Genomic DNA, 14,322 nt, shown 5'->3' with positions numbered 1-14,322 from the left:
ATAGAAAGATGAATATGGAATCTGTATGTAGGGACGAACGAAATAGTGAATGTCGATCCCAGGATTGGCGCATCATTTCAGTTAGGTTTCCATCTGTAAAAGAAAGATGGCATTTCGCGATGGAATATGAATTCAAGACAGGTAACTTACGTCCGCAGCTCGTGGTCGTGCGGTAGCGTTCTCGCTTCCCACGCCCGGATTCCCGGGTTCGATTCCCGGCGGGGTCAGGGATTTTCTCTGCCTCGTGATGACTGGGTGTTGTGTGCTGTCCTTAGGTTAGTTAGGTTTAAGTAGTTCTAAGTTCTAGGGGACTGATGACCATAGATGTTAAGTCCCTTAGTGCTCAGAGCCATTTGAACAGATAACTTACGTGCTGAACTACCGATGTACTGATCTGATGTCTGCAGTTTTTTTAGTCGCCTCCGTTTGACTGTTGGTGGCCTGGGCAATGTTTCTTGGGCACTAGAAGGTCCACGTGACAGGTCTTGGGCAATGGAAACTCCGAGAAAAGTGTCAGGGGCCGTGGAATCTCGATGCTGAACATTGAGTTGTTACTCCTCTTCAACTGAAAAAAATTGTAGTCTAATGGTTAAAGTTATGATAGAGATATACCGAAAAGTAAAGATGCATAATGTTGCAAAATATTATATGAATTAATACTTTCTGCCACCTCTTCTGATTCATACAGTGGTACTGCAAGGCGCTTCTCCAGGTCGTCTTCGTCTTCTGTATCAAAGATGCCGTCGATGTTGGAGAACGACCCTTCACATTGCTTGCACAGTTTCGTGCACAGCAGTCCTACTAGCCTACAACCACGTCAACCTTGGCAATCGGTCTTGCATTTCCAAGAAATAAGCTGATTGAGTTTCTCTGGAACCAGCGGTGTCAGTGTGGCAGTTGGAGCCAAACAATTTTTTGTCAATTTATACCCCCACTTCTCTGGATCCAAGTAGTACAGCATATGAGGTTGACAGCGGTGGTTTGTTGCATAAATCCGTATGTTAGAGTGGCATACTTTCGAGCAAATTTGCAAATCTTTTATCCATCATGTCTCCCAAGTAAATTTTCTATCGATTGCGTAAAACAAGGAAAGACTAATGGCTGGTGACAAAACTCAGTGAAAGTGGAATCGCCTCCAAGCAGGTAGCTGATGATCCGGACACACTGCTTGTGCAGATGGCAGAATCTCCGGTTTCGGCTCATAAGGTACGCACCTGGGGGGGGGGGGGGGGGGGAGGGGGAGGAGGTGAACAACCTTCTCATCGTACCGATGGATCTCCGAACTCCCCCAAATTCAAATTTCTTCAAGCAAGCGAGATATACCCCCCCGTCAGCTCCTCTAACTTCTGGGGAGTGCAGTGGAGAAGAGTGTTATCAACCACAAGCTCTTCCTCCACGCAGTGAGTGGTCGCGTTAGTCAAGCAAGCACGGTTAAATTTCTCAGGATCCTCTGAAAAAATCAGAATCTCGAATCATACAGTAGTAAATACACTAACCCTTCAGCCCATCCAAAAGAAATAACTGCCGCTGGTGAGAAACTCTTGATCGCCCTTTATGGTGGTAACCACCCAACCTCAACGCTCGCCAAGTTGAGGTACAAACAGTATGCGACATCAGCCTACACGGTGTCAGCGAGCGCGGCTCCCATACCTCCCACCAAAGCTTCCGCTCAACAATATACCTTCAGAATTTTCCACCAGCTGCATGAATGGATCTAGAACTTCTTGGATCTAGATCAGTGGGGCTGGAAGTCGGCAAATAATAGATTGTATCCCTTTAACGCACTGCAACTTCGTGCTCCCATCTTGAAAATGCAAGACAGATTGCCAAGGTTGGCCCTTCCACTGCCAAGAAACGTTGACTCGGCCACCAACAGCCAAAAGGGGACGAGTTGAAAAAACTGTGCACATCGGATCACTACAGATATTTCTTCATACATCGGCAGTTCACTAAACAACTTACCGTTTTTTGTATGCATAACTCAGGTAAGTCTGGAACAATTACAACCGAATTTTGTATCGGGGTCAGGGATTTTCTCTGCCTCGTGATGGCTGGGTGTTGTGTGATGTCCTTAGGTTAGTTAGGTTTAAGTAGTTCTAAGTTCTAGGGGACTGATGACCATAGATGTTAAGTCCCATAGTGCTCAGAGCCATTTGAACCTTTTTTTGAATTTTGTATATAGATAACCAATTATCTGTATTTTGGTAGAATAAATTGCTTAAAACTACTGCGACCGGGATGGTAGGACAGTTCCAATGAATTTTCACCACAAAGGGGGGGGGGGGGGGGGAGGAGTTTGCAAAGACTGTGATATATGTGCGTATCTCTATACCGCCTGAAGCTGTTTGTATCAAACTTGGCGCAAATATCGACTGTTATCTGAAAAAAAGAAGAAAATGAAATAAAGAGGCTGGTGGGGCAGGTCGACGCCCCTTTGGCCGAGGGTGTTGGTGAGAGGGCCGACGCAACAGCATACCTCAGGAACGCCTGTTGCATTTCCAACCATATTTGGTGTACATATACTCATCAGCTGTATAAAAATTCTGTGGGAGTAAAATATCTCTACTACTCCTAATCGTTGCGGTAGGGATGAGAAGGTGTGACATGTAAAAATGTTCGAAGACGTTTCCTCCCTACATTTAGTTGACTTGGAGTTCTTGTACAGTACGAGTATGAAGCACAATTTGTCTCTCAGCTGTGTTGTCCTGTGCACTAGCCAGGTCACTAGAATGAGCACTGCAATGAGTATAATGTTGTCAGCGTGTTTTGGATTAATCTTCACGCCACATGGCTGGATACCACAGATACGGTTATCATCATCTCTAGTGCAGCATGATGTGACAGCGGAAAGTCAGTTTCCTCGGGATTCCAATGAAACAGCAGGGCGAAATTCACGACAGGTGCAGATGACATTGGATATCATATTGAAATGAGATGGGGTGTCAAATGGATTCCAGTTTTCTGGATTTACAGAAGTGCTTTCCTGATTTAGGTTTTCCGCGATTTCGCTAAATCACTCCAGGCAAATGCCGGGATGGTTCCTCTGAAAGGGCACGGCCGACTTCCTTCCCCGCCCTTCCCTAATCCGAGGAGACCGATGACCTCGCTGTCTGGGCTGCTCTCCCAAACAACCCAACCCCAACAAACGTACTATAGAGACTGCGTACATTACGTTTGGCAGTCCTCTGCTAGAGTACTGCTGTACGGTATGGGATCCTTACAGATAGTTTTGACGGAGGCCATCGATAAAGTATTCCGTATTATCGAGAAGTAGAGGATAAGATACGCGAGTTGGGGAAAGGCGTTTTCCGTTGCGACAGTGTCTTTTCGCGAAATTTCGGTCACCAACTTCCCCCTCAGAATGCGAAAATATTTTGTTGGCGCCCGTGCATACGGAGAAATTGTAATCATAATAAAGTAAGAGAAATCAGAGACGCACGGAAAGATTTAAGTGATCGTTTTTCTCGTGCATTGTTCGGGAGCGGACGGCACAGGAATAGTGTGGAGGTTCAATGAACCCTCTGCCAGGTACGTAAGTGTGAACTGCAAGACAGTCATGTAGATTTAGATGTAGATAAAATATATGTGCAGATACGTGTAAAATACGTTAAATATATGCAAAATACACACAGGATGTCCGTCGACGCCCTAAAAGAAGGGAGACGCATTTTCTCTGGTGTTTCGGCAGATATTTACGATTTCGTTTTTGCAATATGTAGAGTCAGTTCAAACAAATATTGCTCACCACGTCATTAAGCCCAGATTCGACGGAAAACTTCGGTTTGTTTCCCGTTACATATAAAATTACTTTAAGGCAAAATTTTACGCGCCCATTCGACAGACCGGTCCCAGATTCATCCAGTCCGATATTCGTTTTATCGACAAGCATTACAAGGGACAGTAAAACACGAAGAATAACCAGTACTTCAGCAGCAACTGCGGCATGGCGGCAGCGGTCAACTCAGAGCAGGGTAGCGCTCTCCCTGCTGAAATACTAGTTAATCTTCGTGCTTTACTGTCGCTCGTAATACATGCTGATAAAACGAATAGTCCCCCATTCGGATCTCCGGGCGGGGACTACTCAAGAGGATGTCGTTATCAGGAGAAAGAAAACTGGCGTTCTACGGATCGGAGCGTGGAATGTCAGATCCCTTAATCGGGCAGGTAGGTTAGAAAATTTAAAAAGGGAAATGGATAGGTTGAAGTTAGATATAGTGGGAATTAGTGAAGTTCGGTGGCAGGAGGAACAAGACTTCTGGTCAGGTGACTACAGGGTTATAAACACAAAATCAAATAGGGGTAATGCAGGAGTAGGTTTAATAATGAATAGGAAAATAGGAATGCGGGTAAGCTACTACAAACACCATAGTGAACGCATTATTGTGGCCAAGATAGATACGAAGCCCACACCTACTACAGTAGTTCAAGTTTATATGCCAACTAGCTCTGCAGATGACGAAGAAATTGAAGAAATGTATGATGAAATAAAAGAAATTATCCAGATTGTGAAGGGAGACGAAAATTTAATAGTCATGGGTGACTGGAATTCGAGTGTAGGAAAAGGGAGAGAAGGAAACATAGTAGGTGCATATGGATTGGGGGACAGAAATGAAAGAGGAAGCCGCCTGGTAGAATTTTGCACAGAGCACAACATAATCATAACTAACACTTGGTTTAAGAATCATGAAAGAAGGTTGTATACCTGGAAGAACCCTGGAGATACTAAAAGGTATCAGATAGATTATATAATGGTAAGACAGAGATTTAGGAACCAGGTTTTAAATTGTAAGACATTTCCAGGGGCAGATGTGGACTCTGACCACAATCTATTGGTTATGACCTGTAGATTAAAACTGAAGAAACTGCAAAAAGGTGGGAATTTAAGGAGATGGGACCTGGATAAACTAAAAGAACCAGAGCTTGTACAGAGATTCAGGGAGAGCATAAGGGAGCAATTGACAGGAATGGGGGAAAGAAATACAGTAGAAGAAGAATGGGTAGCTTTGAGGGATGAAGTAGTGAAGGCAGCAGAGGATCAAGTAGGTAAAAAGACGAGGGCTAGTAGAAATCCTTGGGTAACAGAAGAAATATTGAATTTAATTGATGAAAGGAGAAAATATAAAAATGCAGTAAGTGAAACAGGCAAAAAGGAATACAAACGTCTCAAAAATGAGATCGACAGGAAGTGCAAAATGGCTAAGCAGGGATGGCTAGAGGACAAATGTAAGGATGTAGAGGCCTATCTCACTAGGGGTAAGATAGATACCGCCTACAGGAAAATTAAAGAGACCTTTGGAGATAAGAGAACGACTTGTATGAATATCAAGAGCTCAGATGGAAACCCAGTTCTAAGCAAAGAAGGGAAAGCAGAAAGGTGGAAGGAGTATATAGAGGGTCTATACAAGGGCGATGTACTTGAGGACAATATTATGGAAATGGAAGAGGATGTAGATGAAGATGAAATGGTAGATACGATATTGCGTGAAGAGTTTGACAGAGCACTGAAAGACCTGAGTCGAAACAAGGCCCCCGGAGTAGACAATATTCCATTGGAACTTCTGACGGCCGTGGGAGAGCCAGTCCTGACAAAACTCTACCATCTTGTGAGCAAGATGTATGAAACAGGCGAAATACCCTCAGACTTCAAGAAGAATATAATAATTCCAATCCCAAAGAAAGCAGGTGTTGACAGATGTGAAAATTACCGAACTATCAGCTTAATAAGTCACAGCTGCAAAATACTAACACGAATTCTTTACAGACGAATGGAAAAACTAGTAGAAGCCAACCTCGGGGAAGATCAGTTTGGATTCCGTAGAAACACTGGAACACGTGAGGCAATACTAACCTTACGACTTATCTTAGAAGAAAGATTAAGGAAAGGCAAACCTACGTTTCTAGGATTTGTAGACTTAGAGAAAGCTTTTGACAATGTTGACTGGAATACTTTCTTTCAAATTCTAAAGGTGGCAGGGGTAAAATACAGGGAGCGAAAGGCTATTTACAATTTGTACAGAAACCAGATGGCAGTTATAAGAGTCGAGGGACATGAAAGGGAAGCAGTGGTTGGGAAGGGAGTAAGACAGGGTTGTAGCCTCTCCCCGATGTTGTTCAATCTGTATATTGAGCAAGCAGTAAAGGAAACAAAAGAAAAATTCGGAGTAGGTATTAAAATTCATGGAGAAGAAATAAAAACTTTGAGGTTCGCCGATGACATTGTAATTCTGTCAGAGACAGCAAAGGACTTGGAAGAGCAGTTGAATGGAATGGACAGTGTCTTGAAGGGAGGATATAAGATGAACATCAACAAAAGCAAAACAAGGATAATGGAATGTAGTCTAATTAAGTCGGGTGATGCTGAGGGAATTAGATTAGGAAATGAGACACTTAAAGTAGTAAAGGAGTTTTGCTATTTGGGGAGCAAAATAACTGATGATGGTCGAAGTAGAGAGGATATAAAATGTAGGCTGGCAATGGCAAGGAAAGCGTTTCTGAAGAAGAGAAATTTGTTAACATCCAGTATTGATTTAAGTGTCAGGAAGTCATTTCTGAAAGTATTCGTATGGAGTGTAGCCATGTATGGAAGTGAAACATGGACGATAAATAGTTTGGACAAGAAGAGAATAGAAGCTTTCGAAATGTGGTGCTACAGAAGAATGCTGAAGATTAGATGGGTAGATCACATAACTAATGAGGAAGTATTGAATAGGATTGGGGAGAAGAGAAGTTTGTGGCACAACTTGACCAGAAGAAGGGATAGGTTGGTAGGACATGTTCTGAGGCATCAAGGGATCACCAATTTAGTATTGGAGGGCAGCGTGGAGGGTAAAAATCGTAGAGGGAGACCAAGAGATGAATACACTAAACAGATTCAGAAGGATGTAGGTTGCAGTAGGTACTGGGAAATGAAAAAGCTTGCACAGGATAGAGTAGCATGGAGAGCTGCATCAAACCAGTCTCAGGACTGAAGACCACAACAACAACAACAAAACGAATATCGGACTGGACTAATCTGGGACCGGTCTGTCGAATGGGCACGTAAAATTTCGTCTTAAAAATTATTTTGCTTGTAACCGGAAGCAAACCGAGGCTTTCTGTCGACACTGGACTCACATAAAAGACGTAGTGAGCAGTATTTCTTTGGGCTGACTCAAGACAGACATTACAAAAGCGTAACTGGAAATATCTACCGAAATACCAGAGCAAAAGCGCCTGACGATTCTTAGGCCGTTATAAGACTATCAACGACATTTGATAAGGACCTTTGTAGAAATTAGACCTCGGTTAAATTTTCATTTATACAGTCTGGTGTCTCGCTCTAGGTTCGGTCAAAGAAAGGGTTCGTCTTCTGTTTACTGTAAGAAGAAGAGCAGCTGCTTGGAGCGTTAGCATCGCTGCATCTCTCTGCCGTTTAATGTAGTGTTTATTAATATAAAAGTGGCCGCGAAGTTCATGAGCACACGTGACGTTGGCGCTTGCGCGGTGAAGGAAATACGACGAAATACTTAATGTCAGTGTAATACCCATTTTTCTACCACGTTAAAGATCTTGGTCAAAGAAATGTGCCTTCATAGTCTAATGCTGGCCTTAGGAGACACACGCGGTATAATCGTATGTGCGAAATACAAACTCTTTTTTTTTTTCTTTTTGAGTCATCAGTCTTCTGAATGGTTTGATCGGCCCGCCACGAACTCCTCTCCTGTGCCAACCTCTTCATCTCAGAGTAGCACTTGCATCCTACGTCCTCAATTATTTGCTAAGTGTAATCCAATCTCTGTCTTCCTCTACAGTTTTCGTCTTCTACAGCTCCCATTGGAAGTCATTCCCTGATGTCTTAACAGATGTCCTACCACCCTGTCCCTTCTCCTTGTCAGTGTTTTTCGTATACTGAAAATGGTTCAAATGGCTCTGAGCACTATGAGATTTAACATATGAGGTCATCGGTCCCCTAGAACTTAGAACTACTTAAACCCAACTAACCTAAGGACATCACACACATCCATGCCAGAGGTAGGATTCGAACCTGCGACCGTAGCAGTCGCGCGGTTCCGGACTGAAGCGCCTAGAACCGCTCGGCGACCGAGGCCCGGCTTTCATTTATTCCTTTCCTCTCTGATTCAGCGCAGAACCTTCTCATTCCTTACCTTATCAGTACATGTAATTTTTACCATTTGTCTCTAGCACCGCGCCTCAAATGCTTCCATTCTCCTCTGTTCCGGTTTCGCACTGTCCATGTTTCACTACCACATAACGCTGTACTCAAATGGTTCAAATGGCTCTGAGCACTATGGGACTTAACTACTGATGTCATCAGTCCCCTAGAACTTAGAACTACTTAATGCTAACTAACCTAAGGACATCACACACATCCATGCCCGAGGCAGGATTCGAACCTGCGACCGTAGCGGTCGCGCGGTTCCAGACTGTAGCGCCTAGAACCGCTCGGCCACCCCAGCCGGCAACGCTGTACTCTAAACGTACACTCTCAGAAATTTCTTCCTCAAATTAAGACATACGTTTCACACTAGTAGATTGCTGTTGACCGGGAAACCCCAGTTTGCCTGTACTTGTGTGGTTTTGATGTCGTCCTTGCTCCGTCCGTCATTAGTTATTTTGGTGCCTAGGTAGCAGAATTCCTTAACTTCATGTACTTCGTGACCGTCAATCCTGATGTTAAGTTTCTCGCTGTTCTCATTTATCCTAATTCTCATTACTTTCATCTTTTTTCGATTTACTCTCAATCCGTATTCTGTACTCATTAGATTGTTTGCTCCATTCAACAGATTATGTAATACTTCTTCACTTTCACTCAGGACAGCAATATCATCAGCGAATCGTGTCATTGGTATCCTTTGACCTCGAATTTTAATCTCACTCCTGAACCTTTCCTTTATATCCATCATTGCTTCTTCGATATACAGATTGAACATTAGGCGCAAAAGACTACATGCCTGTCTTACAGCCTTTGTAATCCGAGCACTTCGTTCTTGGTCGTCCAATCTTGTTATTCCCTCTTGGCTCTTGTACATAATGTATATAACCCGTCTCTCCCTACAGCTTACCCCTATTTTTTCTCAGAATTTCGAACATCTTACACCATTTTACATTGTCGAACGCTTTTTACAGGTGAACAAATACTATGAACGTGTCCTGACTTTTCTTTAGTCTTGCTTCCATTATCAACCGCAACTTCAGAATTGCCTCTCTGGTGCCTTTACCTTTCCTAAAGCCAAACTGATCGTCATCTAACGCATCTTCAATTTTCTTTTCCATTCTTCTGTATTCTTGTCAGCTACTTGGGTGCATGTTAAGCTGTTGTTGTTGTTGTGGTCTTCAGTCCTGAGACTGGTTTGATGCAGCTCTCCATGCTACTCTATCCTGTGCAAGCTTCTTCATCTCCCAGTACCTACTACAACCTACATCCTCCTGAATCTGCATAGTGTATTCATCTCTTGGTCTCCTTCTACGATTTTTACCCTCCACGCTGCCCTCCAATGCTAAATTTGTGATCCCTTGATGCCTCAGAACACGTCCTACCAGCCGGTCCCTTCTTCTTGTCGAGTTGTGCCACAAACTTCTCTTCTCCCCAATCCTATTCAATACTTCCTCATTAGTTATGTGATCTAATCTTCAGCATTGTTCTGTTGCACCACATTTCGAAAGCTTCTATTCTCTTCTCGTCCAAACTATTTATCGTCCATGTTTCACTTCCATCCATGGCTACACTCCATACAAATACTTTCAGAAACGAGTTCCTGACACATCTACACTCGATGTTTACAAATTCCTCTTCTTCAGAAACGCTTTCCTTGCCATTGCCAGTCTACATTTTATATCCTCTCTACTTCGACCATCATCAGTTATTTTGCTCCCCAAATAGCAAAACTCCTTTACTACTTTAAGTGTCTCTTTTCCTAATCTAATGCCCTCAGCATCTTCTGAATTAATTCGACTACATTCCATTATCCTCGTTTTGCTATTGTTGATGTTCATCTTATATCCTCCTTTCAAGACACTGTCCATTCCGTTCAACTGCTCTTCCAAGTCCTTTGCTGTCTCTGACAGAATTACAATGTCATCGGCGAACCTCAAAGTTTTTATTTCTTCTCCGTGGATTTTAATACCTACTCCGAATTTTCCTTTTGTTTCCTTTACTGCTTGCTTAATATACAGATTGAATAACATCGGCGAGAGGCTACAGCCTCTCTCTCACTCCCTTCCCCACCACTGCTTCCCTTTCGTGCCCCTCGACTCTTATAACTGCCATCTGGTTTCTGTACAAATTGTAAATAGCCTTTCGCTCTATGTATATTATTCCTGCCACCTTTAGAATTTGAAAGAGGGTATTCCAGTAAACATTGCCAAAAGCTTTCTCTAAGTCTACAAATGCTAGAAACGTAGGTTTGCCTTTCCTTAATCTTTCTTCTAAGATAAGGCTTAAGGTCAGTATTGCCTCACGTGTTCCAACATTTCTACGGAACCCAAACTGATCTTCCCCGAGGTCCGCTTCTAGCAGTATTTCTTTCGTCTGTAAAGAATTCGCGTTAGTATTTTGCAGCTGTGACTTGTTAAACTGAAAGTTCGGTAATTTTCACATCTGATTGTACGATAATTCTGGCGCTGGTTAGCTCTTGCAGTCTTCGGAATTGTGTGGATGTTATTTTCGCAAAAGTCAGATGGTATCTCGCCAGACTCATACATTCTACACACCAACATCAATAGTCGTAAATAAATGACTCATGACATTAGTGCCCCATGTGGCAGAATCGGAACATGCTGTTGAGTCGGAGCATTGTTGAGCGGTAGCTGGGCAACAGGCGGTCGATGTGATGCTCCGCGGTGCGCCCAGAGCTGAGGCTGTGTTCGTGGGCGGCGGGATGCGCGGAGCGGCGAGGGCGCTGTCGGTGCTGGCGGCGGCTCTGGCGGTGGCACCGGTGTGGGGGCTGGACGCGCCCCCGCCGCCCCCGGCCGGCCACAAGTTCGTGCAGCTGGACGTGCTGGACCACGAGCAGTACCGCGAGCTGCAGGAGAAGCGCCTCGGCCGGTCGGCGGTCTTCAAGCTGGGACCGCGGCCGCCGCCCGCGCCGCTAGGTCAGTCAGCATGCGCCGTCTGGCTGGCCTATAGTATATCTCGCCCGGCAGCCCCAAAGAAGGGGTGGTGATTATCGTTGATACAGCCGGTTTTTGGCTATATCGTTTTTCGGTAATTTCCAAGAATGATCGCCTATCGAAGTCGCGTGGTCCAAACGATACATATCGAACGTGCGATAGTAAATTGATAATGCGAGTCTCGCGGCGGGAGCTATGAGCAGTTATTTGTGATCGTCATTTCTATCTGTTTTCCGTCGTTCCTCTTCATTGCATTCACGCGCGAATTATTTCTGACTTGATTGGGAAACCCAGACGGTTTCTGTCGATAGCAAATGTGATGTCTTGTGTTTCTGACGTTTCTTCGGCGGATTCTCTGACTTGGGAAACTCTAATTCCATGCATACCCAGCATAGAGAATTGTTCGACTTTTTGTCGCAAATATGGAGTTCTGCCGGACAAGGAAAGGAGGGGCTATGTTGACTATTGTGCTGCTAAGTCTGGCTAAATGGCTCTGAGCACTATGGGACTTAACATCTATGGTCATCAGTCCCCTAGAACTTAGAACTACTTAAACCTAACTTACCTAAGGACATCACACAACACCCAGTCATCACGAGGCAGAGAAAATCCCTGACCCCGCCGGGAATCGAACCCTGGAACCCGGGCGCGGGAAGCGAGAACGCTACCGCACGACCACGAGCTGCGGACGCTGCAAAGTCTGTAAAACTTCGTAAGAGGAGCGTCGATGCTGAAATACCGTTGCAATTTCATTACGGACAGTGCGGAAAACGCACGAGTATCAGGAAAAATACATGGTTCGATTCTTCCAAGTTAGCCATTCAGATGAGCGTAATTCTTCTATCGTGCTGTATTCGAGATTACACGCTGCAAGCAACACCATCAGAAACTGAGTTATCTGCAAATACCGTGTGTGACTATTTCGGGTTTTGCCGAGAAGTCTGTTACGTGGCAGTGACAAATGATAGTGTACCAATTGGTGGAGCGAATAAAATTGTAGAAGTCGACAAATCTTATATATCTAGACGGAAGAACCAGAGATGACGACCTTCAAAAAGTGAAATCGATCATATTTGGGTATTCGGTGGAATAGCAAGAGAGTCCCGGAAGTGTTTCGTTGTGAAAGTATTGTCCTGAGACAAGGTCACTTAGTGGGTCTCATAAAACACTTCATACTGCGTGGTACTAAAGTCATTACAAACGGGTTTCAGTCGTACAAGACTGTGAAAGCTGAAGGGTTCGACCACGAATTCGTGAACCATTCTGTGGAGTTCGTGTCTTCGGATGATCCCAGTGTCCACACGCAGAATATTGAGCGTCTGTGGAAATCTGTGATGTCTTCCATAAAAAGAGAAAGGCGTCCAGGACAAGAGACGAGCTGTACTTGTTTCTGTGCCTCTACCTCCACAACTGCGTTTGCAGGAAAAAGATAACGCATGCGACACTCTGCCGAATTTTTGCGTGATAGTGGCAGAGTTTACCCTGGCTGCGGGGAAAAAGGGAATTGTCCCTGTAGCGTATACATCACATGCACTGTCACATGACGATAATTCCGACGACGAGTAAGGTAAGTCGCCTCCTTTGAAATTAAAAGTATGTTTGTAACGCTTTTCTTTTGTCGTTGCTGTAGTGACCACCTTAAACATACTCATAACGCCCGCCACGAGACTTCCACGATCGATTTACTATCGCACGTTCGATATGTATCGTTTGGGCCCAGCAATTTCGATAGGCAATCATTCTTGAAAATTACCATTTTTTTCTTTCAGCGCAAGTTCAACCTGATTACTAAAACCGCACAAAATAACCGCTCTCCGAAATAACCGATTTTAGGCTTTTTATTCCCGCTATTTCCAGTAAAATATGTACACATCGACCGAAGATTAAAAATGTTTCACCTCCCTCAGTTCCAAGATAAATCAAAATACTAAATTAAATAGGCAAATAAAAGAAAACTTAGTCCATCCACTTACAACATCTATTTACGTACATTGTTCCAGATATGATGTTAACGTACAGTAAGTGTTACCCTCTGGGAGGAATTTTGAAGATTGACCGTCAGTTAACCTAACGGACAGAGGGTATCGAACATGTATTTCGTTACTATGGCAATTAGTAAAAAACTGAAAGACTTTAATTTTGTAAGTATTGAAAGTAGTAAAATTCACGTAAATGAAATACTAAACGGTAGCCAGCCTAATTAGGCATCATAATTTGAAACATTAAGCTCAAAGAATTTAAATATAATTTAGAAAAGAGGGTTTCATTCTTTTTTTTTTTAGTAAAGCGCAATGAACACACACAAATACCAGACGAATTGACCAGTGGTAAGCGGTAGTTATCATTTGCATAAACTGGCACTCACGGAAAGATAATTACCACTTTATTCCTATTTATAATAATTACCACCCAACCATTAATCAGTTCAGCACCAAAAAGTTATCAAAGACCTCAAGAGACTAAATGAACTATGATAAGAGTCCTGGTTTAACTAACATACACACACCACAGATCCAAATAAATAACAATGTACAAACACAATTTTACCCTCTCTCATTTATGGAAATGCTGCAGATTTCTTTAGCAAAACAGTCTTTAGTTTAACTTTCTCATGATAGAAAAGAATATAGTGGGGTCCATAAACTGTCAATTACTCTACTGGCAAACTATGCACACTTTTCATAAACAACTTGCATCATACTAATACTGATTTCCAACCCCACTTGAGATTATTTATTTTTCAGTGCTTTATAGCAATTTACACTAACGATATTCCTAATTAACTGCAGAAATAAGTTCAAGATAAAGTTAACTTTCAAGTAGGTTCAAAATTGTGTGCCTCTTTCATTCCTTGTGAAGCAACTGATTTTAACTAATAACATTTATGCCCTTTAGCATTAAAACTTAGGCACATTCAAAGTATAAACAATTCAAAGAAAAATAAAGTTTTTTATAAGTTCCAAATTATGTGCCTCTCTCTTTACCTGTGAAATAAGTAATTTAACTAGCAACATTTACATGCTTGAACACTGAAACTTAGGCACATTCAAATAGAAACACGTTAGTGGTTCTTCATAAACAGGATACTCGGTCTTTAGCACCTTTAGGATAGGACCCTGCTTGGTTTCATAAACAAGAGAGTTTCAAAGTTCAGACTCGAATTTTTATCATTGAAATTATTATTGAAAAACACATCAATATACTGGTCCGTAC

The sequence above is a fragment of the Schistocerca serialis genome, chromosome 2, assembly GCF_023864345.2.
Source record: "Schistocerca serialis cubense isolate TAMUIC-IGC-003099 chromosome 2, iqSchSeri2.2, whole genome shotgun sequence".
In the NCBI taxonomy this organism is placed as follows: domain Eukaryota; kingdom Metazoa; phylum Arthropoda; class Insecta; order Orthoptera; family Acrididae; genus Schistocerca; species Schistocerca serialis.
Note: the sequence above shows the minus strand (reverse complement) of the source record.